The sequence below is a fragment of the Bos grunniens genome, chromosome 24 (genome assembly GCF_055505025.1).
Source record: "Bos grunniens cultivar Pamir isolate PY7600 chromosome 24, Bosgru_T2T1.0, whole genome shotgun sequence".
In the NCBI taxonomy this organism is placed as follows: domain Eukaryota; kingdom Metazoa; phylum Chordata; class Mammalia; order Artiodactyla; family Bovidae; genus Bos; species Bos grunniens.
In genome coordinates this window covers 59,170,954-59,197,800 of record NC_141188.1, presented here as the reverse complement: position 1 = coordinate 59,197,800, position 26,847 = coordinate 59,170,954, and the positions used below count along the sequence as shown (strand labels likewise).

The window sequence follows — 26,847 nt, the reverse complement described above, 5'->3', positions numbered from 1 at the left end:
ACGCTCTGCTCTGCCGGCCCAGCGTGTGCAAAAGGGAACAGATGGGCGCTTCTCCTCCAGTTAGATCTGCAGATGCCACTTTGGCTTAGAGCTCTGAAAAGCCAGAGACACAAAAACCTCTCTGCCTTCCAGCTCCCTGCGGTGGCAGCTCCTAAATCCTCTGAAAACCAGCTTGTTCTCAACCCTCCTGTAAAAGCTGAAAGGCAAGATGGACCCCAGGTTCATCTGTGTGGTCACGTGAGCAGACTTCACCCTGACAGATGCAATGAGCAAATACTTAAAGTACAATGGTACCTGCAAAGAGTCAGACATGACAGAGCGACTGAACAGCAAATGGTACCACTAGATCAAGAATTTTTAAAAATCCATTATTTATAAGAGGCCCACATGGACCCAGGTAGAAATCATTTCAGACTTTTTTTCAAAAACCACATATTAAAAAAAAACCTTTTATTTTGTATTGAGGTGTGATGGTTTCAGGTGAACAGCAAAGGGACTCAGCCATGCATATACATGGATCCATTCTCCCCCAAAGTCCCCTCCCGTCCAGCCCACCACCAACATGGAGCAAAGTTCCATGTGCTATACAGGAGATCCTTGTTGGCTATCCATTTTACATGTAACAGTGATTACATGTCCACCCCAACTCCCCAACTATCCTTTTCCCTCATCCCTCCCCACACCCTGTATAAGTTCGTTCTCCAAATCTGTGAGTCCGTTTCTGATTTGTAAGTTCATCTGTAACATTTCTTTTAGATTCCACATATAAGGGATGTCATACAATATGTCTTTCTTTAACTTAGTACGATAATCTCTAGGTTCATCCACATTGCTGGAAATGTTAATTTCATTCTTTTTCATGGCTGAGTAATTATTCCCGTGTATACACATACTATACATCTCCTTTACCCATTTCTCCCTTGATGGACATTTAGGTTGCTTCCATGTCTTGAAAACCACACAGTCTTGATCAGATATGATCGCAAAGAGCAAGTTGGTCAGCATCGATTTCAGGGGCACAGACTTCTGTTTTAGCACCAGAAGCAGTTCTGATGGGACGACTCCACTCTGTCTGCTTCCCCAGCCCATCCCTTCTCTTTCTTCACTCACCTCTACATGGATGGTAAGGTTTGGCTGCTTCCCAGAGGTAACTTGTCCACGATCCTTCCTCTGTAGTCATTTCCCGGGGCTGCTGTAACAAGGCACCACAAACGGGGTGGCTGAGACCACAGAAGCCGCCGGGCTCACGGTCCTGGAGGCTGAAGACCCCGGCTCGAGGTCGTCTTGGCGGGGCCCTGCTCCCTGCCACGGTCCTGGAGGAGGCCCTACTCAGGCCCCTCCTCAGTTCTGGGAGTTCCTCGACCTGTGGCCCAGGAGTGTGGTCTTCTCCCCAGGTGGGCGTCTGGGTCCGCATTTCCCCTTTTTATTACAAGGACACCCGTGCCACTGGCTCAGGGTGCTTCCTAGTCAAATCCTCATTTTAGCGTGACTACCTCTGCATGGACCCTGTCTCCAAATCAAGTCACATGCCGAGGTCCCTGGGGCTTAGGACTTAGCCATGTGAGTCTTTGCAGGGACAGTTCAACCCAGAGCATGTCCTCATTCTTCACGCATGAGAAACGGGAATGCTGCCCTTTTGTTCTGCAGCGGATGGGCTGTGAACGTGAGGCTTGTCATACCCAAGCATGTTTATCCTCAGACTCCCAGGTTAGTGTATCTCTGAGCTCCAGACCCTCCTATGTCATAGCCTCGTCAGCATCTCCATCTGAATTTCCGGCTGGAGCCTCAAACCTGGTCTACACAACACTAAGCTCGTGACTTTCCCCAGATCTGTTTCTCCACCGTCTTCCTCATCTCAAAAAATGGCAGCTCCATCCCTCCAGCTCGTCAAGCCCCAAACCCAGCCGTTATTCTTGTCTCTTCTCTTGCCACCAGGAACCACGTCCAGGGCACCATCCAGTCCTGTTCCTTTCCTTTGTGCACACCCACGATCACCTCTGTCCCTCCCTCCTGGGGCCAAGGCACCGCCACCACCCACCTGACTTTCGGCAGAAGCTTCCTACCTCGTCTCCTGAATTCTGGCCTTGTTCCCACTTCAGCCTACTTCAGCAGAGCAGCCAGAGTGATCTGTCAAAACCAAAAATGGGAGTAAGATGCTGCTTGTCTTAGAAATGTCCAACGCTCTTACAACATCTCTGCTCCCGCAGAGTAAAGGCCAAATCCACTGCAAAGGCCAACGAGACCCCACCCTGTCCCCCAGCGTCCCTTACCTCGTCTCGTACTTGTTCACGCGGGTCGTTCTCTGAACACTCCTGCCCCGGGGCCTTTGCACTTCCTATTTCTCCATCTGAAATGCTGCTCTCCAGAAATCTGCCACCTCTTTCAAGTTTTTGCTGAAAGTCATCTTCTCAGGGAGTCCTTCTGGACCAAAGAGTCTAACTTGCAAGCCCCCTTCCTGCTTCCCCTTACTCCCCTCTGAGCTTTATATCTCTAACTTTTACACCAGGTGACGTAATATAGATTTTACTTGTTTTACAATTGTCTATTCCCCTTTGCATCAGACTGTAAGTTCCCTGAGGGAAGGATTTTTCTTTTCTGGTTTATTCACGGCTGCATCCCAAGACCTATGCCAGATTCCTGGCGCAGAGAAGACCCTGTCACATAAAGATTTGTTCACAGAACAAACACCTCTGACCCACCATCTGATGTTCTCCTCTGATGGAGAAATAAGGCATTAACAAAATTTATTTATCTGGCTGCGCTGGGCTCAGGAGTCGCTGTGTGGGCTTAATTGCTCTGAGGCATGGTGGGATCAAACCTGCGTCCCCTGCACTGCAAGGTGGATTCTTAAGCACTGGGCCACCAGGGAAGTCCCCGTAGGCATTTTTACGCATGTCAATGTGACAAGACAGATCTAACTTCCCTTGACACCTTGGCATGAGACTGTTAGGTCTGAAAACCTTCTAAAGAAGGAAGGCAGCGTGGTGAGCAATGAGGCATCCAGTCTCTGCCCCTCCAGAGACTGGGGGTTCCAGTTTGGCTTCTAACACTTACCAGCTGTGTGAGCTTTAAAGAATGACTTAACCTCTCTGAACCAGACTCCCTCACAGATAAGTTGTTACTGAAGCAAACTTGGGTCCCCTCGCCCTCCTGCAATAAAGCCAGTCTCCTGACACTGGGTTGTGGTGGAGGAAAGTGCAGCTTGCCTTGCAAGGCCAAGCAACGAGCACAGGCAGCTCGTGCTGGAAAGGCCTGAACCCCTGACGGATTTCAGGGCGAGGGAGGGACAAGCAGCCCAGGAATGGTTTGCTGATTGGCTGGTGAGGTGATTGAGCGTCAGCATCAGCTTTCTGGCTCCAACCCCTCCAGGATCTGCACGCTTAGGGTCAGCACACAGCTGATTTCTTCCACCTGGTGGGGATTTCCGACTCTGCTAAACAACCCGAGGATATGGTTCAGAATATCATCTATAGCCCTTGAAGAGGAATTGAAGGTCCTTGACTTTGCTTTATGGCTAAGCTCTTAGTTTGTCCTGCTTCACTCTTTTCTTTTATTCCTGGGTTTCCTCACTTTTCTGATTAAATTTGCTCTTTGGAACTCAGGGAGGGCCTCAGAGGCTAAGGTCTTTCCACAGACGAGAGGCAGAGGGCACAGCAGGGCCCTCTTGGTGACAAAATAAAAATGACGTCTAACTTGCAAGGACGTGAGAATCAACTTACATAGAAAGATAACTGACACAGGCTGGCAGTCAGTACATATAAAGCATCACTGCAACTTCCAAGCTTCGACATACTTTTCAGCTTGAAGTTATTGATAAATATCTGTATCTTAGTCGTAATAGAGGAATGAGTTTCATGAATCATTGTACTCTTTACTAGGGGAAAACAATACAATCAAACAGCACCTAGAATGACTTACAACTGTAATAAAAATTCTATTTTTTTTCTTATTGAGAAAAAGAAAAATGAGAAGAAATCATGTCATGTGTATTTTCTTTAGAGTTCACTTTTCAAGTCATTTCACCATGGTCTTTTATTGATCGTGGGCTACACAGCCCTACTACTGAGGGGATTGAGCAATCAAAGTCTTAATAATTTTCTGCATGTCTCTTAAAAATTCTCAATTTCAAGCATCAAGGAGCCTTTGCTGCCTAAAAAAATTGGTCCAGAAATTGCTGACAACCCAGCTGCATTATCTTCCTGCTGTTTTTTCGGATAAGCCCAGCTTTGATCAAAGCCCTTCCAACCACCAGTTCCCTTTCATCTTCCTTTTTTTCTGGAGGAAGTGAATTTTGAACAGAGCATAAAAGGAAGTGACAGGTGAACAGAGGAGAAAGGAAGGCAGTCCCGTGGAGAGAATCTCAAGAGCCAGGGTTCGGAAGCAAGCAGAAGAGCATCCTTGGATGACAGCAAGCAAATCTGCCTGGAAACGCAGGGGGCTTCCACTGAATAGGTAGAGAAAAGCCGCGGTCTCGGAGGGCATGATGGAGCGGAGGCCCTTTGCTGACCGGTCAGAGATTGGCTTGTTTTTGTGGCTCTACGTGTTGCTGGAGGCTTAGCACAGACACATCTTGAGCGGCTAGAATATGGAGAAGGTCGTGCTTGCCCAGGAAGGAGGCAGGCTGGAGGAGCAGAGGGGTGGGCACCCTGCCACATGAAGCATCTCTGGGCCAACAAGCAGCCGGGAGGGGACCCGGAAACCAGAAAGACACGGCATCCTAAGGGGCTCAGAAGCAAGCCATGGGCAGCCTGGAGGGGCCCAGAGATGGAAAGGAGACGTGAGGGCAAGGCAGAAGCCCAACAGGCAGTCCCATTTCAGCACCTGGAAACTTCCAACTCAAAGCAGCTTTTCCCAGGGTTCTGCAGGGCAGGGGTCAACCCAGCACACAGGCCTCCTCCACCGGAAGGACAGCGACCGGCTGAGGTGGGAAGATCCTGGCAACTGCAGTTCATTAGCAGCAGCTGCTGTTCGAGGGGAGCTCAGTGAGTTTCTCAGAATCGACAGACCACGGGAAAGCTCACCCTCGATAGCCAATTCACTCGGCAGTGCTGCGGCTTCCCGGAGGCCGTGCTGTGCTGTCACTGTGTCTGTATCCACGTCTTCCTCAGAGAGTCTCGGGATGCAGTCATGAAGATCAGCGCAGCCTCTGCTGTTGTTTCCAGATCTGCGTTACCAGGAGCCAGTAAATCAAGCCCCTCACTGCTTCCATCCCCTCACTTTCCAAAAAGTCATAAACAGGGAAAGAAAAGCGCCCTCGCTGCAGCAACCCGAGGGTGTGAATTAGATGTGGTCCTGTGCCCATGAGTCATCTTCCTCCATGCTCCTTCCCACGGATGCACTTGCGATAAACAAGAAAACCCACCTCTACCCCCGAGGATGCATTGAGCTGAGCTGAGGGCTTCTGTTTCCTGCCATCTGTGCTCACTGTGTCCCCTCTAGAGTTCCATTCCACCAGACAGTCCCTTTATGCAGCACACGGGGTCCCCAAAACCCCAATCAAGCAAAATTCTCTTCCATCAAGTCCAATTTTAAGTATCCTGCTGCTGCTGCTGCTGCTAAGTCGCTTCAGTCGTGTCCGACTCTGTGCGACCCCATAGACGGCAGCCCACCAGGCTCTGCCATCCCTGGGATTCTCCAGGCAAGAACACCGGAGTGGGTTGCCATTTCCTTCTCTAATGCATGAAAGTGGAAAGAGAAGTTGCTCAGTCATGTCTGACTCTTCACAACCCCATGGACTGCAGCCCACCAGGCTCCTCTGTCCACGGGATTTTCCAGGCAAGAGTACTGGAATGCGGTGCCATTGCCTTCTCCAACCCCATCCTTAGGTTACCTAAGAACTTTCCAAAGTCACTTCACTAACATAACAGAAGACACCTTTATAGCTCTCAATGCTTAGGAAAATGCTAACAAGGGTTTTAGAAGCTCTGTGCCAGGAATGGGGACAAAGATGAAATATATGCCTTGTATAAGCCGCAATACCACAAAGTTGCACAGAGCTGTGGACAAAGCTTCGCAGGAGAACCATCCCCTGTGCCTGAGATATGGGGCACACGAGGCCCGTACAACACACTCAAGCACTCAAGAGCCTCTCGGAGCGCCTACCCTTTGGCACTTGGCCAGATCAAGGGGGCACTCCAGGTGGAGAGTTTTGGAAAAGGAAGGCAGCTGCTTCTGCAACTTCCAGTTCTACCAAATTGCAAGCGGTGCCGAGAAACGTAAGCACCAGTTTCTAAAAGTGAGGAGCTGTGCTCCTTCCGGGTCCAGCCCTGATCGCGGGGGCGCTGAGCCTCTGCCCACGTGACCTGAGGTCAGGAGACCCACAGGTTCTTATGTCACAAAACACTTTCTTCATCTTTCGTTTCGCACCCAGGAAGTCAATCTCCCGGCGAGGATGCTGCGTCTCAAGATACAATGCAGATAGGTTGTCAGAGAGGATCACTCATGTCCTCTCTTTGCGTAGGAAGCTGGAAGGGAGTCTGGCAATGGGGCGGAATGATGTCACCCTCTGTGTAGTGCGGTTGATGTCTTCGAAGGGTGGGTGACATCATTAATGCCTGATGACAATCTAGGAGGAGAGTCGTCTGGCATCCGGATCCCTCTTTTCTCAACAAGGAAACTGAATGGGGAGGAGATGTTCGGTGAGTTACCAGGGCTGTTTATGACTCGGCACCTGAGCCAGAAATCTTTTTAAAATTGTGGTGACATTGATCTATAACATAAGTTTCACGTGTTGGTCACTCAGTCGTGTCTGACTCACACGACCCCATGGACTGTAGCCACAAGGCTACTCAGGCTCCTCTGTCCACGGAATCTCCTGGGCGAGAATCCTGGGGTGGACTGCCATCCCCTTCTCCAGGCTCCCTGTGTCCACCACGAGTCTGCCTTCTGTGTGCACGGCAGCGTGCTCACCATCAGGCCTTCTCCAGGTTCCCCGTGTCCACCACGAGTCTGCCTTCTGTGTGCACGGCAGCGTGCTCACCATCAGGTCCAGTTTCCAACCACACACTTGGGCCTCTCTGCCCACTTCACCCTCCCCCCCTTCTTCCCTTAGTAACGACCACCCTGGTCTCTGTACCCCTGTGTACCCCAAGAAAGCCCTAATGCCCTCACTGAGCTGAGCCCCAGCAACCTCCAGGAGGAATACCGAAGCCAAGGGAAAGCAGAAGGGGCCCCCGGCACAGCTTGGCTGCCCTTCCCTCCGCTCTGCCAGGGTCCCGCTATCACCGCCCCAAGCTGGCCTAGGGCCTCAGGCCACAGTGCTGGGGTCCCCCTATCACTGCCCCAAGCTGGCCTAGGGTCTCAGGCCGCAGTGCCGGGGTACCCCTATCACCGACCCCAATGGCCTCCAGGTCTCAGGCCTCGGTGCTGGGGCCCCGCTATCACCACCCCAAGCTGGCCTAGGGTCTCAGGCCTCAGTGCTGCCGGCACGTTTCCTGAGACAGAAACACCTCCTGGCTGGGCCACTCTGCTTGTCAGCATTAACTTCTCAGGGTGCTTACAAGATGCTTCAGCAAATAACTTTAGTCTGTTCCATTTTTATTTTTCTATCTGTATCCCGTCACAGTGCAAAAGAATGGCCACAGTTTGTGCAAATACACGCATGTGTTTACCCCATTTCTAGATACACAGTAAATAGTCCTGAAGGCACAGCACGTGAGCGGGCGGTTCGCAGGTCACTCTGCTTTCTCCCCAAGTTGTGAGTCATCCCTCCCCCGATTTCGTAAAGACCAGGATGCTGGTTCTGACCACCAGACTCCCCTCATACTTAGTCTAGGCTGGGATTTGGGTGGGGGGCTTCCGCCACTCTCCAGAGCCCAGGCTTCGCCTTCTGTGCACCCACTGCAGCTCCAGGGGTCACCATTCTGTCTGAGAAGGTTACTGTCACAGTAGCCACTGAAAGGGCTGGGGTGTGTCCACACGCGGCACTTGGGGAGGGGCCCAGCCAGTCTCAGGCATAGATGGGCGTCTGGACATCCTCTCCCGGACATTCCAGGGGTCTGAGCAGATAGCTGTCGTGGAACTGTCACTCCGCACGACCAGTAAACAGCTACTGTAACTCTTGAAAGGGTCGCAAGTGCAGTGCTGTGGGCTCAGCCTCCGGGGGCGCCCAGTGGTACACCCCTGCCCAAGTCCAGTCCGCCCAGCAACCCCGGCCCACCCTCAGCCTTCCCCTCCCCATTCCCGTGCTGCTCCCAGCCTGATGACCCTCCCTCTCCCTCCTCCCTGGGTGGGAGAAGAAAACTGGCCTGCCTTTCCCTTTGATTCTAAAAGGCCTGTTTGGGGGAAAAGCGTTAAAAACTGTACTTTCATTTTGCCTTCGTTTCCTATTCCTAGCATAGTGATCTGTTTCTCCTCGAGGCTGCATCACATCTGCCTCCCACTCCCAGGACAGCCCATTCGGGGAAGAGAGAAAAAATAAAGTACCCTCTATCTGCTCCTTCTTCTCCTTTAGAAAAGTGTGTTGGTCGCTGAGTCATGTCCGACTCTCTGCGACCACATGGATGTTAGCCCGCCAGGCTCCTCTGTCCATGGGATTCTCCAGGCACAAATACTGGAGTGGGTTGCCATGCCCTCCTCCAGGGGATCTTCCTGACCCAGGGATCGAACCCGGGTCTCCCCCATTGCAGGTGGATTCTTTACCTCTTCTCTAGAATCAGGACCCAATTTTGTTCAGAGAGGAAAAGTGCTTAGTTAAAATACTGTTTCCCAGACTCCCTTGCAGTGGAGCACAGTCTGGCTCACAGTTCTGACCAATGAGGCCTAAGTTCTCACTGAGGTGGGGCTTCCAGGAACTTTCTTTAACGAGGGTTCAGTTAGAGTACAGCTGCACTCTGGGCCCTTCATCCTGTAAGACTTTCCCTCCTGGAACATGAACTTGATAGCTGGAGCTCTCGTAATCCTGTTGTGACCATGAGGACAGACCAGGACAGACACCCAGAAAGACATAAATTGCTGAAGACACTACGATCCTGCTGCACCAGCCCCGGGCGCCTTACCTCCTGATTTTTAACTAAAGGAGAGAGGGAAAAAAACTTCATTTTTGTCTAAATGGATTCTTACTTGATACATCCTTTTATATAAGATGTTTCTCTTAAAAAATAAAGCTCTCAGCGTCATTCCATACAGAACGTCTTGTTCAACAGCAGCAGGGGTGCTCGGCTCTGGCTGTGCGTTACTGTCACCTGGTGCGCTTTAAAAATGTCGGTGCCTGGGTCCCCCTCACAGACCCTTAGGTAAGTCGGTCTGGGGCAGAGCCTTAGGCAGAGGATTTTTAAAGTTCTCAGGGTGATTACGATGTGCAGCTGCGGGCCTCAAAACCCTGCTGTTCTAGTTTGCAAGGCAAGAATAACTGGTTAATTGATTCCTTCTGCTGCTCTCATTAGACACTAATGGGCACCGTGGTGGACCGTGTCCGTCGCCCGGAGGTTTATCAGCGTCACCTGCTGGGCTGATTAAAGCTCAGGTTGCTGGCCGTGCGCCCAGGGCTTTGGCTTTACCGGGCCTGGGGTGGGCCGGAGAACCTGCATTCTAACAAGCTCCCAGGATGCCGATGTGGTAGTGAGGGGCCAGAGCAACAAAACCAGGTATCTGTCTGTTTTTCGCCCCAGGCCCTTCCTGCTCTGCCACCCCTCTGGGCCCCGAACCTATGGCTTTGCTCTAGTGCCCTCCTTGGAAAGCAGAACATTAGCTTGCTCCCTCGGAAAGGACTTTTAGGCAGTACCACCCTAGAAGCTTAGGCCAAGACCCTTCCCTCCTCTATCTGAAAAAACCTTCACTGTCTTCCAAGGTTCCACTCAGAGGTCAGGAAATCCTCCTTTCAGCCCCACGTCTGTGCTCCCAGAGGCCTCGGTCCCGCTGTCTCTTTGCACTTGCGTGCAGTTGGCTTGTTGAGTCCCTTTTCTCCTAAGACAGAAATAACGCTTTCTCTCTCTGTGCCTGAGATTCAGCTGAAGCTCCAATACTTTGGCCACCTGATGCAAAAAGCTGACTCATTGGAAAAGACTGATGCTGGGAACGATTGAGGGCAGGAGGAGAAGGGGACAACAGAGGATGAGATGGCTGGATGGCATCACTGACTCGATGGACGTGAGTCTGAGTGAACTCCGGGAGTTGGTGATGGACAGGGAGGCCTGGCGAGCTGCAGTCCATGGGGTTGCAAAGAGTTGGATGTGACTGAGTGACTTAACTGCCCTGGTCTCTGTCTTCCTCACCCTCCAATCACACTTTGCTCTGGGGACTGTCGGTGTTATTTCGCTTGGCAGAAGTTGTCTTGCTGGCACCCCAAGCCTCCTGCCCTTTCCACCTCTTGTTCTGAAGTTCCTGATTCCGGAGTTGTTGCTCAGAACAGTGGTGCTCACCTGGGGGTGATTTTGCCGCCCATCAGGGGCTCTGTCCACCTCTGGAGATATTTCTGGTTGTCACACCTGGGAGGCTCTACCAGCCTCTACTGGGTCCAAGCCAGGGACTCGGCTCAATGTCCTCCATCCTTCGGACAGTTACCAACGACAGAGAATCCTCTGGCCCAAACTCAGTAGTGCGAAGCTGAGAGACCCTTCCCCCTAAGGCCTCCCTGGGAGTGGAGAGGCCCCTCTGCTCTTGGCCCAGCAGCGCTGGGTGGGTTGGTTAGTGCCGGTCAGTCTGTAACACAACAGTTCCTGGGGGTGGGCTGAAGAGGTCTCCAGCACCAGCACAGCTGAGAATCCTCAAGCTGGTGATGGTGGTGATGACGGCTAACAGTCATTCTGAGCTGTGGCCTGAGGTGCACAAGGCAGGCCCTCCCGGGCTCAGGGGCAGCTGAGCAGAGCTGAAGCCTCCGGCCGCACCTCAGAGACAGAGGGACAGCACCATCTTTGTAGGAGAGCTGCCAGGAAGGAGAAGCCTCACAGAGCCGAGGAACTGGCAAGACGGTCTCAGGGAGGACCGTACCTGGGCGCCCTCGGGAACCGAAGCCTCTGCCCCCATCGCTGCGAGGCCTCGGCTCAGTGGCTCAGGGAAATGGGCGGGAACCCTGGCAGGAAATGGATCCTGGGCTAAACGAGCTCATGAAGAAGCGCCCTGAAGCCGTTTTCCGGATCCTGGCTGGCAGCTCTTTTCAGACGAGCTTCTCTGACCCAGGACGCGGTGTGTGGGGCTCAGAGCAGCGCTCCTCGCCACCCAGAAGAAATCAGCCTTTGTGGGGCCGCCCCCAGGGGCCCAGGGGCCTCAGAGGAGGCTGTGGTTTGTCTCCAAGATTTCAGAATGTAGTGTAGAAGGTAGGATCCTTCCAGAGATGCAAAGAGAACGTCCCAGTGGAACCAGCTGAGCACTAAGAACACACGTGTCTATCACAAGATACTGGAGAGCGGAAGGCTGCCCACAGGAGGGCCTGAAACGCAGACTAGAGGCCTTGGTCTATGCTTAGGCGAATGACTATTGCTTCAAGTCAGAGCTCCTTAGCCCTCAGAGGGTCAAGGACCCTCATGACGGTTGGATGACAGCTCTGGACCCTCACCCTAGGAAAGTGCTTCTATGCATAAAAGGTCATTGTCAGCTTTGAGGGGTTGGAGGATCACCCTGGTTGCATCCCTGGACTCGGGATTTAATGCATCAATCCTTAGGACCAGAGAAATGCCAGCATTTCAGGCTGGCATCTGGCAAGAGATAACCACAGAGCAGATGTTCAGATGATTAAAGACAAGGTGTTTGGCAGGAAAAGAGGCCAGTGGATGAGAGAGACAGGCAGCTGCATAATTGTAACAGTATGGACATTGGCCAAAATGAAATATTGATTAGCAATTATATGGCCCAGTGAGTGGGGACAGGTCCCTGGAGCCAGGCATGCAATTCTTGGCTTTACCAATCATTTATGTAGCCAACAAATATTTAACACAAACCCACTGTGTGTGAGCTGAGGATACAGCAAGGTTTCTTTGTGCCCGACCTTCCAGGCTGGACACAGAAAATAAACAAGTCATGTCAGGTGGTGAAGAGTGTTAGAACGAGGGGGGAAGGCTTCACTGAAATGACAGCTTTGAGCAGCTACAAGAACAGGTGAAGGAGTGAAGTGTGCATGTGTCTGGGAGACAGGTTCTGGACAGGAAGCAGGTTCTGGGGCAGAAGCACACTTGGCACATTTGAGGCTCAGCAAGCTGGTTGGTGGGTGTGCCATGGAGAGAGCAAGAGGAAGAGCAGATGAGGTCTGTGTGCGAGGGAGGTATGGGATCCTTGGGTTTTGTTCTCAGTGGGATGAGAAGCCATTAAAGGATCGTGAGCAGGGAAGTAACACGATGTCATTTAGGTTTTTAAAATTAATTGAGTGCCAGTGGAGAAAGTGAATGGGCGTGGTCAACATTCTCGTGATAATATTAATGACAGTCATATTCTCTTGCTTTGTCAGATAAGTTATTCATTCTTCCTCGATCTTGATGTGGGGTCAGCAGACTTTCTCTGTAAATGGTCAGATAGTAAATATTTTAGGCTTTGTGGACCGTATGGCCTCTGCCATCTTACTCCGCTCTGCCTTTGGAGCTTGAGAACAGCCATCGACAGCAGGTAAATGAATGAACCTGGCCATGTTCTAGGGGACGAGCCATCCCAACCTGCCTGGGACAGAGGGGTTTTCTGGAATCTAAGAGTCGCCTCTTTCCTAGCTCAGCTGAGATAATGTGGGCAAGTGGGGATGCTTGGCAAATTCCAAGAAACCTTTATGAATGCTGAAATTTGCATTCTGTGTATATTTTATGTATCACGAAATAATATTCTTTTAATATTTTCCCAATACTTAAACATAAAAGCCATGCTTCGCTCACACAAAAACAGCCTGCATTTGACCCACAGGCTGTAGGCTGGCAACCCCTGGCCTTGAGGACCCATCAGTGACAGGCACGACCACGCACACCTGCCCTTCTGTGTCCCCTCTCCATCGGGCCGCCAGGGATCCCAGCCCCTGCCCACCTCTCTAGCCCCATCCCCTGCAGGTCCCTGTGTTCCTGCCACACCAGCTGGCTTCAGGGGCTTTGTCTGTTCTAGACTCCATTCCGCTTGGAGACTTGACATGTGCCACCCCCTTTTCCTGAGAATTCTTCCCCTACCTTTTCATCTGGAGAAGGAATAGCTCCTGCTTAGAGTGAGAGTTACATATTACTCTCTGCTTTAGACTTTCTCATACACACGCCGTTTGTTTTTTCTGCCCCAAGGTTGACCAGCAGCCTGTGTCCCGGCCTGGAGTGAAAGACGCTCCAGCAGGAATACAACCAGTTCTCTGGCTCCGGAATCCAAACTGCGATATGGGGAAGAAGAAGTCACTTGGTAGCATAAGAAAAAATTAAAAAGACACCCCATGGAGGCAGGCAAGCAGAAACCATGAAGTGGTAGGGCCATGAGGCCCCAGAGAAGCAGAACATAGGCGTAAGCAGTAGTCACAGTTGAGCAGAAGCTGGAGGCGAGGATGGAGGCAGAAAAGGTGGCAGGAGGAGCAGCCGTTGCGATGGCTGAGGCTTGACTCACAGCTACAGCCTGCGGGGCGACCAGACTCTCCAGGCTCTGGGGTGCCCTTGAGTCCTGACTATCTTTCCACTCTCTGCAAGGCCTTGCCTTATGACTGTTTGGGGGCTTCCGTGTGATTCCTGTCCTCTGGCTGCCATGTAACCCCTTCCAAAAAAGCTCTCCCCAGCTCAGCACCTTACATATAGTAGGTATGTGTGTGATGTGAAATGTGTAAGAATCTCATCACTTGAGACGATCTAAGAAAAAACTGCTTCCTGCAATCAAAACTTCCTACCACACCACTTACATTCTGAGGTCATGATTTGTATCCACTTTCTTGGGGATGAATATAGGGCTCTTTCCATGTCTTCCACAGTTCAGCACATCGATCGCTGTAATTGCTGAGCAAAGGATCCTATCTGGAAGAGCCTGAGCTCGTGGAGAGACACGGGCGTGTGTGTGCTCAGTCACTCAGTAGCGTCTGATTCTTTGCGACCCCATGGACTGCAGCCCACTAGGCTCCTTGGCCCTGAGATTTCCCAGGCAAGAGTACTGGAGTGAGTTGCCATTTCTTTCTCCAGGGGATTTCCCAACCCAGGGATGGTACCTGGGTCTCTTGCATCTCCTGCATTGGCAGGCGGATTCTTTACCACTGAGCCACCTGGGGAGCCCAGAAAAAATCTCTGGTACAAGTTGGTAGGGTGCTGGGAGGGGGACCCTAAATACAGCAGCTGCCCATCCAAAGGGTGGGTGACAATCTCTCACTTCTTTGTATCCAGCAGCTATTGAGAGCCAAGTGGGAGACAGAATATGCTGTCTGGAAGATAGGCAGCCTTAAGAAATGAGAAGGACTTTAATTGGCTCTTAACTGGGCTAAATGTGCTGGGAAAGTGAAGAGACTGGTTCTCCAGGTGGAACAAGATTAGTTCGCATCTGGCACGTTTAATGGGTCAGCAGAGTCAGTCGCACAAGCTCTCCCACCCCTCTCCCTCTCTGCCGCAAGCCTTTGAAAACTCATTTTATCAAAATTAAAGCTAGATTCTGCTGTCTGCTGCTGCTGCTGCTAAGTCACTTCAGTCGTGTCCGATTCTGTGCGACCCCATAGACGGCAGCCCACCAGGCTCCCCCATCCCTGGGATTCTCCAGGCAAGAACACTGGAGTGGGTTGCCATTTCCTTCTCCAATGCATGAAAGTGAGAAGTGAAAGTGAAGTTGTTCAGTCGTTTCCGACTCTTCGCGACTCCATGGACTGCGGCCCACCAGGCTCCTCCATCCATGGGATTTTCCAGGCAAGAGTACTGGAGTGGGTGCCATCGCCTTCTCCTGTGCATCACTATGCTACATTAAATACCAGTGTGCTTGGACATAGGTATCCTGTGGCCTCAAATGAAGTGAAGGGCAGCAATATCCCCAGAGAAGACGCTCCAATAAATGGTCCAAAAAATGGACAATTCATGGAGATTTAAGGCAAAGAAATGGTATCAGAGGGGAGGAAAAGGCAGAAGGAAGGGAACTATATATGAGGGAACTTCCGAAAACATCAGAGAAGCTCACAGCTCCATTATCATAATCCAGAAACACTCCAATCCTACCCGGAGGCCTTTCCACAAACTGAACTAAGGGTGGGGAGGTGGTGGACAGAACATACTGACTGTTCACCTTTGTAGAACACAGAAAAAATGCTTCTTCAGACCAATACTGATACTGGCATCACTTGTGAAGATGCTTTTACAGCCCCCCAGAATCCAGCTGGAGGACTCTGCCATGTCCAGCTCTCAGCAATGCCTCCCGGAGGTGAAGGCCCGAGCTCCCCAGGATACGGCACATGCCCCGCCCATCCACCCTCCCTCCCCCGGGACTGTCTGGATGCGTGGGGTGGTCATCCTCAGACATCACACTTGCATCATCGAGGATCGCATGGTGAACGGTCATTGTCCGACTCAGGACATTGTTCATGCTGAAGTTGTTCGGCATGTGTAGGAACACAGAGACAGGCCAGGAAGGGAGCTCTGGGTTCACGGGCTGAGGCTTCTGCATCTGTGCCAAGTCACTTGTTTCCAGCACATTTTCCAAGCCCTGGAGCAGCTCCGTGTCCAGCTTGAGGCACATCCCATTAGCTCTCCGTACATTTCTTTCAGCCTTTCTCTCTGTTGAGTCATTCTGAACACACTCTCCTTGAGCTGTAGACGAATGTCCTTGGCCTCTTTCTTCAGGGCCTCCAGATGCAGCTGCTCCTCCTCCTGGAGCAAAATGTATATCCTCTGGTACTAAGCTGTAATCAAGAGTTTCCTTAAGGCCACATATTCCTTAAATGACTGAATTTTTTCAGCTTCCTGGTTCAGAATTTGCATTTCTTTCATTTTCCATAAAGAGCCCATTCTCTCCAGAAGTTTCTCCCGGGATTCCTCAGCAGCCCTGTGTATCGGCCTGTGGCTGTGAGCTGCGTGCTCGGGGCGTTCAGAGCAGGCCCACAGAGCAGGGTCTGGTCAGCCTCACAGAAGAGGCCTTTGGTGTGTCACACAGACCTGCTCCTCAGAGCTGGGGTCGTGGTCAGCTCCCGCCTGCCAGCCAAAGGCTCAGACAGGGACGGCAGAAGTTGTGCCCACGGTTTATGGAGACAGCGTCCAGGAAGTAGTTCATGCAGATGGAGCAGGTGATCCCTTCTGAGGCAGCTCCTAATGAATTAATTTGGAGTACTCGGGTAATGAAATCCTTGCCAACCGCAGCGGTTGTAATGGGCAGGGACAAGTCCTGCCTGTAGGGGGCAGTATTGCAAGAAGCGAGTGGTCCTGGGCTCAGAGCGCTGGGAACGGGACTCTGGCCTGAGTGCTTTAGTTGGAGGTCTTAGCACTGGCGTTCTAGAAAGGAAGGGAAAGTCCCAGTTGAATGAGATCTTAAAGGAATTTTACCTAGCTCCTTGGCGAAATTTAAAATTCTGCACATACACGTGCACTACAAATACACATACACAAGCACACGTGTGTGCACACAGACACACCCCCCCGCCAAATGGCAAAACGTGTTTCTTTCACTTAAAAGGTGGTCTTGTTTCTGAGGCTGTTTGGCTGTACTTTTGAGAGGGGAGCGCCCCACCAGATACGAACTCCCAGGTTGGGAGTTCCACTGCTTTCTGGGGAACTGCCGGGAAACGTTTTGGAGACAAAAGGTAACCCAACCTCTGTCGAGCTGAAAACTTCTACACTTCACTCGTCGAGGTCACGACTGAATTTCTCTTTAATCGGGTGGCCGCCTGAAGCCCCCGAGTGCTGTGTCTTTCCCTTATTCATGCCTTTCTCTCACACCACAGATGGCGATTCGTCCTTCTTCCTCCCCCGCCCCCCGTATCCCTTCTCTTTCCTTCACAAAATCTGAGGTTCAGCTCTGCCCTCATTTGCCTGCATCCTCACTAGACTGCGTAGTCTATACGTAAATTCTGGGAGACCACCTCAGCTCTGCATTCAGTGACCAGCTTGGCACCTGGCATGTAGTAGGAACACACGGTTGATGTTGGCTGAATGAATGTCTTCATCGTGGAATCCCATGCAGAGTGTTTAGATATTCCAACAGAAAGCCAGAAGGAAATTGAATATTCAAGGGAAGAAAGTGGGTGCCCCCCCGGCCTTCCTCCCCACAGGCCCTAGTGGCGCCTGCCATGGCTTTGCCCCCAGTGGCTTCCTTGAGCCCTGCCAAAGGAGGGGGAATGGACGGGCAGACGGGCGTTTGACTGCTGGCCTCGGGCTGGCTCTTCACGACAGGGAGAGAGGCAGGGGTGCTGTGACAGGGACCCAGGCTGCATCGTGAAAGAACCAACTCACAGCTCACCGAGCTCCTGTGAGGACTGTTCTTCACGCATGTAACTGAAGAGCGCTCGAATCCAGCCCCCAGCTCCTCCTCGGGCCCCTCAGCAGATCCCGAGCTGCCCCTGAAGCTGGTGAGTGGAGAAGTAAAAAGAGCCAGATCTTTCCCTCACAGCCCTGCCACCCAACCCGACAAATGGCCCTGACTTACAACCTGTTGGCAAGCAGCCTCGTCAAAATACATGAGTGATTATTTTCCCAACAGTAACTTAAAAAAAAAAAAAAGTATAACCTCAAACATTCAGGGTTTCTCTGTCTGAAAAGACAGGGAGGGCATAGCTAAAGCCTGTGGTGCCCTGTCTGAGGCTCCGTGATGGTATCTAGTGCCCCGAGGCCTCTGTGTCTTCATTTGGATGACGACCCAACAACTCCTGGATGGAGAGCAGCTGGGGAAAGGGACGGGGCCTTTTTCCCTGTGTCCCCAGAGCCCGGGACAATACCAGACACACAGTCACCACACAAGCCTTGTCTGTCCAGGAAATGGGAAGGATGCAGAGAAAGCGCGTCAGCACAGACTGTCCTCCAAAGTCTAGAATACCAAACTGGGGGCGGGGGTTTCCTTGAAGCCTGAGGAAGACAGTTCTCAGATGAACAAAAGAGTGGGGGACTTGACATGGCGTCTCACGACTCAGCAAGTGCTGCTTGACTCCCATTCGTGCCCACTCTTGGCGGGTGATACTCAACAGACCACCACAGGGATGAAGTGGCCAGGACAGCATCCACCTCGGCCACAGACAGATGGGATGATGGCCTGAGCATATTCCTTAACCTTCTGGGCTTCCATTTCCTCATGGAAACAAAGAGGAAATGGGTTTCTAGTTCTAACAATATACTGTCTTCTGATTCAAGGAAGTAACCAAGCAGAAAACATAGATTTAAGAAGCATTGAAAAAACAAGGGTAGAATAGCCATCTATATATGGTAACTGTTATGCCGCCTCACAGGCCCTCCTTGGGGCTGGATGGAACACTGGGCAGGCCCTCAGTGGCAACAGGCACGTTCCAGGTACCCACGGTTCTAGGCTGAAAGGATTCTCCTCGCAAAGTGCAGGCCTGTCTCCTGGGGGAAGGAGACGTCTTAACATGGCTGCCTGGGCTGTCTGCCCACGTGGGATTTTAACAGCACTTCCAAGGGAATCCTTTCATCTTGCAAATGACATTCAGAGTCAGTAAGTGTCCCTGGGATGCTTTTTGCAGGCAACTAGCAGTAATCATCCCAGTGGGAGCTGGAGAGATGCAAGCTGGGCTGGCGAAGGAGGCTGTGATTAGAGATGTGGGTGTCGGGCTGGAGGAGATGTGGCCTCACTACGTGTGCTCCCCACAGACCTGCAGGAAGAGTGGGTCCCCAGCCCTGAATGCGGCGTAAACTCAGGCAGGAATTGCAGTGAGCTGTTATGTGAGCCAACCTGGCGGAAAGGACGCAGGTTGTCCTTTTTTGGGGCCCCCTGTTTAATTCCATCTGGGCATAATCTTGAGCTTCGCAGGTGGCTCCAGTGGTATAGAGCCCACCTGCCAACACACATAAGAGACACGGGTTCCATCCCTGGGTGGGGAAGATCCCCTGGAGGAGGAAATGACAATCCACTCCAGTGTTCTTGCCTGGAGGATCCCATGGACAGAGGAGCCTGGCGGGCTGCAGTCCATAGCATTGCCAAGGGTCAGATACAACTGAAGTGACATAGCACGCATGCACAAGCAAAACCTCAGGGTGAGTGCGAGTGAGGAGGGATGTGAGAGGCCAGCCTGGAACTGTTGCTGAGCCTGTGGACGCACTTCGGGGCAGGCAGTGCCTCGCGGTTGGCTGGGTCCCTGAGTTTGCTGGTCTGTGTCTGAGTAGTTTGGCCACCTGCTTCCTGATCCCAAACTACTGCTTAGATGTTCATTTTCTACCCTTATCTTTGACTTCCCGGTTTCAGGGTTTCGTGGTATTTGGCTTTCTCTGCATCTGAAGAACTCATAGGGAAAGATCGTCCTATGACTTACCCCTCTCCTATCCTAGGGGCTTCCCACAGATCCCCGAGAAAGCAGACGGGGGCCGAGAATATGGATCCAGTACCGGGATGTTAACCCAGCTTCCACGCAGCCTCAGTGGTGAAGCATGAGGCTTTGTGGAATAACCAGGTCAAGGAAGGATAATAGCTAAGGGACAGATCCTTAGATTCAGGAGCCCCGCGTGACCAGACCATTCCAGAACCACGCCCAGTCTCAGTGGATGCCGAGTCTCTGTGGATTCCAATCCTGGCAGCTTTGTTCTGCGATGTCTGGTCAAGTGAAATATTGTGCACAGGGTGATTCGTGCAAAGTCGCGCTCTCTGCCTACTCTCCTTCTCCTGCTCTCCAGAAAAACCCAAAAAAGAAGTATCAGTGTGTGAATTATTTCAGAGGGGTCTGGCTCCCCTCTTGAGCATGGACAATGTCAGGAGGGAGGAAATATGGGAGGGGAAGGAGCTGGGGGTCAGACAGGAAAGGACCCTCCTCTTCTCAGGACCTGTGCTGTGTACATAGGCATGTGGACTGGACTCACGTGGTCCTTTCCAGCAACGAACTTGGAACTCTTTTGCTAAGTTTTGTTCATTTGACTCCCGCCCCCCGCCGCCCCTCTCCCGTCCCCGACGACGTAACTGGAACAATTAGAATAGTCTCAGACACACGTGAGGCAGTGAACGCCCACTAATTTAAAAGCATGCCCAGCGCCTAGGGCAGTGCCTGGCCCAAGGTAGCCACTCAATACATGTTTACTTGATAAATGAGGGGTAAATAAATAAATAAATCAGAACTGGCCTCTGATGGTCACTCCAGCCCCTTTTAACTTGGTTAAACCCAGTGGTGGCTTAGTTGCTAAGTCACCCGGTGGTGACTCTTGCGACCCCATGGACTCTAGCCCACCAGACTCCTCTGTTCGTGGGATTTCCTAGGGCCTGGCACTGGAGCGGGTTGCCCTTTCCTTCTCCAGGGGTTCTTCCCGACTCAAGGATCAAACCCGCATCTCCTATACTGCAGGCATAGATTCTTTACCACTGAGTCACTAGGGAAGCTCCTGATTAAACATATAAGTGTTCATATAGCCAAGTCGCAGGAGAGAAGTAGACAGCGTAGACAGAACCTACCTCTTACTTTAAACTTCTCAGAGAAAGAACGTGTTTCAAACCAGACCACCCAGCTGGCCAAGTGTCCCAGGTGCTACACTGGGCTTAAAATGCTCGGATTCACTATGACAGCCCATATGTAGTTCATGTAATTTCCTGATGGAAACCCATCAGGACCTAGCATCCAAATTCAGCAGTCAGCCTGGTGACTGATCAAAATCAGTAGGAATCAAACACATTCTAGAATTTCTGAAAGCTCATTTAGGCCATGTACAAGTTTATTGGAGAGTCGTCTTCATGATGACAAGTAGAAGATCCACATACCTTCATTTTTTACCTATAAGCATGTGGTTTACAAACCCTAGATTTAAACCAGCTTTAGTTTTCCGCATCTACCATTTTCCTCTCCATTTCAGCTCAGTAAGCGTGGGTTGAACAATTACCACGAGACTAACCTGGTGCTTGGGTGCTCTGGGGCACGGTGTAATCGTTTTATTGACTTGGGAAAACACAAAGACTCAAAATCAATTATTTAAAACAACAGCATGAGAAGAGGCAACATTCAGATGACATGTTGGTTATGAGCACGAAAGGACCAGAATTTCCTCAGCAGTGACACAGGACTGGGAGCCCTGCTGTAAGATGAACTTTCCTGCCCATACCGAGCAGATGTCAACACCTTCAGGGAGCGGAAGGATTGCCTAACAGTAGCTATTTAGTGTGATAATGGCGTTTGATAGTTTGGACACAAACACCATTGTCACACTCCACAGCTCTGCTAAGGGAAATCGGTAGCCGTGGAAGTGTTAATTTCACTTGCACCTTCCACCAGAGTCTCTGAGCATCATCAGAGAATCTCGTCAGTTTCACGGAGAGACCTGAGCAAAGAAAAAAGAGGGATAACCCGTCGGGAGCATCTTGAGCAATGGAGAGAAAGAAAGACGCTGGACTTGCGTGTGCTGCAACACACATGCTAATAAAGGGATCCGTTGCCTGTGATCTGCGGCCACCCGCAACGGGAAGGAAGATTTCCTGCAGAAATGGATGGGAAATCTGGTTGCATCAATTTTCTGAAAGGGCGAAGAGAGAAAAAGAATCCCTAGTGGGAACTGATTTTAGAAAACAAATACTTAGTGGAAGACAACATCATAAACGGTAATAACACGACTGGAGTAATGGATCCTCCCTGACTCTCTTCCTCACCTTCTACCCCAGTCCAGCATCAGTAACTGGGGTCAGCCTTGCAGTCTGAGAACAGTTATGCTGCATGGGGACCTAGCGTTTAGACAAGCTGTGATCCACTCTCAGTATGGCTGTTGGATACAGAGGCGTTTACAGGGGCTCAGATGTCGAATCTCACCGCAGTGGTTTCCCGTCACAGTAGCGAGTGGGAGATGGTGGTGGGGGCTGGGGGCGGGGGGGCAGAGGAGGAACATGGAAAGAGAGAACTATTCCATTGTGTTAATAATTCTCCTTTTCTAGCCAAAGGGAGCCTCTTGTGAATAAATCCTCCTGGTTTACTTGATTTCCTGTTGAAAATGGTTTCTGCCTAATATATGCACTCCTGCCCACAATGGAGCATGAGAGGAAATAAAGCATTTTATCTAATCCTTTCTTTCCCCCAAATGCTGGAAATGGAAAAGGGTAGAGGCCAGTTTACTCTTTCCCCCAGGATAACTGAGTTGTTAACCAGAGCCTTGCTTTGGGCATAAAATCAACCCATTCTTAATAACTGGAAAATGAAAGCTTCTGCATTTATTTTTTTTTTCCAGTAAAAATGGCCCTTATTCACAGGCAGGCCTTGCAACAGCCCTCTTCAGCCTGGGCTGTGTGGTTGTGAGCATACCATAAAAGCCACTCAGCTTCTACGGTCAGAATGTTGATCCCTGCCTCTTTTTTTCCTTTCTAGTTTTATTGAAATGTAAAACATATTCATTTTAGGTGTACAACATCAGCGTGTTTTTTTTTTTTTCTGTTTTTTTTTTTTTTTACTGTGTTCATGTGCTCATCTTTCCATTAAGGACTGACCTCCTTTGGTTCCTGTCTGAGACCCTGGATCACCTTTACAGGGTGCAGAGCGTCAGCAGAGTCCCACCCAGCCCATGTGAGGTCTGCTCTCTTCAGGGGGAATTCTTCCCCTGGGCACTACTCCCAGGACTCCCACTGCAGACTGGCTCTAGAGTTCCAGCTGACCCCGATTGCTACTGCAAAGCCCTGGCATGCTGGGTGCGGCTGCTCATGTGATGAACCATCTCTGGTTTTTCCCCTCTCCTGATGACTTAGCCAGGTTCATCTGCTTTGTCTTTGCCTGAGGGACATAGAACAGAAACCCCTCTTTCTGGTCACTCCAGGGATGTACCTATCATGCTGAGAGGCTGCAGAAATCTTAGCTCAGTTGGAAAGAATCATTCACTAGTGACAAAGGTCCTGGTAGGACACGCTTGGAGGGTTTTCTGCCAGACAGACTCCTGAGGTCATTTCACTTCTCAGAGCCTCCCAGCAATGTCTGACCTCACTCCCCGTCTCCAGGTGAGCCCCATGCGGGTCAGTCTTTCATTAACCTGCAAAGACAGAAGGTAGAAGCGTAAACAGGGAAAAGAGAGAGGAGGCAGTGAATGTGTTAATGGTGTTGCCTCCTCTAAACAAACCTCGACTTCTTCGGTCCAGGAAATTCATGGCCAGGAAAAAGTCCTCAAGTTTGTAGAAAAGATTTTCTTTTCTACCCATTTGTAGAAAGGTTTACCTATCAGGTTGTCTACAGGGCACCGTTTATAACAGTAAAAACTGCAAGCAACTGTCCAATTATAAGAGAAGTATGACATATTTACAATACATCCTAGTCATTTAAGGTGATGTTATAGAAAAATGGTTGTTGACTTGGAAAGAGGTTCAGTGAAGAAGTAGTTTGTAAAACCATTTCAAATGCCCTTTCTGTGAAAACTGGTATATATGCCTGGGGCAAACACATCAACTATTAACCCTGGCTATGTCACAGTGGTGGAATTACAATGTGTTTTTTTTCTCCTTTTGGGTCTCTGCATTTATTCATTCTGCAATGAATGTAATGCTTTAGTAATGAGAAAAATAATTAGAATGTAAACATCTTTAAGAACCTTTTTTGGGGGCGTGGATTCCCTAATAAAAATTCCTTATTGCAAAACACTCCCCTTAAAATTGGGAGGTTAGAACTCACCCCCTTCTACCCTGCTTGCCAACAAGCGTGAGAAGTTAGCGCTGTGCTGAGAGACGGAGCTGCAGGCTAGTTTCCTAGCAATTATTAGCAGAATGCTTTATTATACAGTATAACTATTTTATGGTATTATGGCATCAATCAAACACATTTATTGAGTGCCTATTATGTTCTTGGCCTTGTGAACAATTTTAAATTATAATGGCCATCATCTTTTATTACTCCTTTGCTTCTGCAGGAGTGGTTGAATTCTGTCCACCTGCAAAGTAGTTTAAATGGGCAAGTCAAATGTTCTCATTTTTTTTCAAATGCCATCCAATCATATGTCACCAATAAAAAAAAATTGCAAGTGGTTAATGCCAGGATCTACTTGGATATAGTTTTTAAAATTTACATAGTCACTTCTCATTCTGCAGGTTTAAAAAAAAACTTTCATATTTTCAAATTTAACCCCTGAACTTAAATAGCACCAGTTAATGAAAAACTGAACGTAGTTTATAAGCTGGTTGGGAAATCATTACACCTGCTGTTTCCTATGGAAAAAATGAATCCTTAAAGGCAAAGGGGTTGGAAATTAATTCAGGGTGAGGCATCCACATGCCAGCAGTTTTTTCACAGCTAGTAAAGGCCTTGGGGGATCTTGTTAAATTTCTCTCCTCTGATCTCAGCTCCATAAATCTCCCACCATCTCTTCTTGAGCCTTACTTCCTGAGATTTGCTGAGAGAAGCTGAGTCCCAGGCATCCCTAAACAGCTGTTCATTAAAATGAAATTTCTGAGCCGTGTCCTGGGCTCCCCTCCCTCACCTTCCCAACCTGGACAGAATCTCTAGATGTTTCTAGTTGCCGTGGTCAGTTCAGATTGCCATTTTCCTATTGAGCTCGCGGGTATCAAGATCGGGAGAGACTGGATTTTGCTCCTCTTTTAAAGTCAAGGGTTTAAAAAAAAAAAAAAAAGAAAGTCAAGGGTTTGTTTTCTTAAGTGGGGAATAGGCAGAAAGGGGGAGTTTGTTGAGGAGAAGGCCTTCACAAAGCTTGAGCCTCTAGTGAATCCACCAGCCTGTAAGTATTCTGTGGGCATCACAGCTCCCTGAAAGATATCTTGGATTTACAAGCACCCAGAATATCACAAAGCTCCCTGTGCTTCCTCGGGTCAGATCGGGGCGTGGGCAGCCTCCCTGCTCCCATGTGTCGTGCCCCAGGGTCTGAGAACCTCGCAGGGCCGACTCCAGAGGGCTGAGGAGAAAGTGCTTTGGGGACCATGCAGCGTCAGTTCGCTGCAAACTTACCCCTTCAGCACCTAAAAAAGATTCTTAAGAAGCAAGTGAAACACAGAGATGCGCTTTTTAAAATTCCACATTCGCATTTCCTGTCATTTCAAATAGATGTGTTAAACACATCAATTTGAGTCTTGTAGGCTATTATAGTCTAGAAGACAAAAGAAGTCCATAACATATGCCTGAGTCTTGTCATTCTGAAAGCACATGGAAATTTAAAAATAGAATGTTCTTTTCAATAGAGGGCAAGGAAGTATTTCTTTTTTCACTGAAATCTACCTTTTGTTCAGTTGTTCAGTCGTGTTCGACTCTTTGCGACCCCATGGACTGCAGCACGCCAGGCTTCCCTGTCCTTCACCATCTCCCAGAGTTTGCTGAAACTCAAGTTCACTGGGCCGGTGATGCCATCCAGCCATCTGGTCCTCTGTCACCCCCTTCTCCTCCTGCCCTCTCCTGCCTGAAATCAGGGGAATCTGGAAAGCTTATGCATGTATCTATCATGCCTGCTATCACCAGAGGTGAAGAACGAGAATCATCGGGCAAATTCTCAACCAAGCTGGGGTCTCAGGAGACTTTTTTTTTCAATATTGTTGGCTGCACCGGGTCTCAGAGGCAGCATGTGGGATCTAGTTCCCTAACCAGGGATCGAACCCTAGTCCCGTGCACTGGGAGCTCGGAGTCTCAGCTGCTGGGCCGCTGGGGAAGTCCCTCAGTAGACTCTTCTTAAAGAGAACTGCTGAAGTCTGGGGATTCCTAGGAACCAGTGTCATTTCTATGCAGGTGCCCAGCTAATTCCAGTGCTGTCCAGGGAACAATCCTAGTTGGACAGAGGAAGAATTCCAATGTTGGAGTTTTAGAAGTAGAAGAACAAAACATAGGGAGCCTTGCGGCCATGCTTGCTCTGAAAGAAGGGAGGGTTTCTGGTCAAATAAACGTCCGAATGCTAGTATCCTATTGGTAGACTCTCGTTCAAAGGCCTTACGTTACTGATAAATCAGACCATCATAAAATAGAAATTGGCTTCATATATAGCCACTCCAAGGCCAGAAATAAAAGTCCACAACCCCTCCACATGTGCAGAGTCACTTCAGTCGTGTCCAGCTCTTTGTGATCCCATAAACAGTAGCCTGCCAGGCTCCTCTGTCCATGGGATTCTCCAGGCAGGAATACTGGAGTGGGTTGCCATGCCCTCCTCCAGGGCATCTTCCCAGCCCTGGGATCGAACCCGAGTCTCTCACATCTCCTGCACTGACAGGTGGGTTTTTACCACTAGAGCCACCTGGGAAGGATCTTCTCTCCCTCCACTGGGTGGGCAGAAGCATCTTTAGGAAAGTCTCTGGTTTTCTTAGGCTTTCTGAAGACAGAATAATCATGGCGGATGAATTAAAATGTGGTGTGTGTAACATGACACATTGCTCGGGGGTCTTTTTAAACACCTGGGTCGCACCTCACCCCCACTTCTCACAGTCAGTGTTCCCCCCGCAAAGGAACAGCCCGAATCGCACAGACGCTTTGGAAGACGCTGGCAAGTGTGTGGGGACGCACTTACCTTCCAGTCCGCGCGGGCGTCTGTCCGCCCTGGGCCCCTTCTCTGCCAGTGGGATGTGCCTTCTGCGGGCTGTGTGGGGGCAGCTGTGGGCGCCAGCCCTGAGCGTCTGGGGTTTTAAGCCTTTCCCCACTCCCTTTATGGGATCCAGGGGTTTAAAGTAAACAAGTTTCTTTCTCTTTCTGATAAGTCACATTAAAGGATCGATTTGGAGGGAGGGAGGGAGGCCACAACCTTAGCCCTTAGTCATCACCACCTTTGGTCAAGCTCGCTAAGCCCGGCGGAAGGCCCTTACCCCTGCCTAACACATTCCCCTCAGACACGCAGGCTTCAACCTGTTTAACTCTTTCTTCTCAAGAAGACTGCAGTCTATTACCTTGCACCTCCTCAGAATTCTAGCTCTAGAAAAGTCACCTGATCCTAAGAGCCT

The 26,847-nt window shown here is 50.3% G+C and overlaps 1 long non-coding RNA gene and 1 pseudogene across 1 annotated transcript; both read right to left on the bottom strand.

Moving 5' to 3' along the window:
• Positions 1–14,124: 14,124 nt before the first annotated feature.
• Positions 14,125–16,993, bottom strand: LOC147346354 (tripartite motif-containing protein 64 pseudogene; annotated as a pseudogene).
• Positions 16,994–20,652: 3,659 nt separating this feature from the next.
• On the bottom strand, positions 20,653–26,797 carry LOC147346353 (uncharacterized). The gene is made up of 2 exons (XR_015154130.1): positions 26,421–26,797; positions 20,653–22,967 (listed from the first exon to the last, which is right to left on the bottom strand). It is a non-coding gene; the product is annotated as an uncharacterized LOC147346353 (long non-coding RNA).
• Between the last annotated feature and the right edge of the window lie 50 nt (positions 26,798–26,847).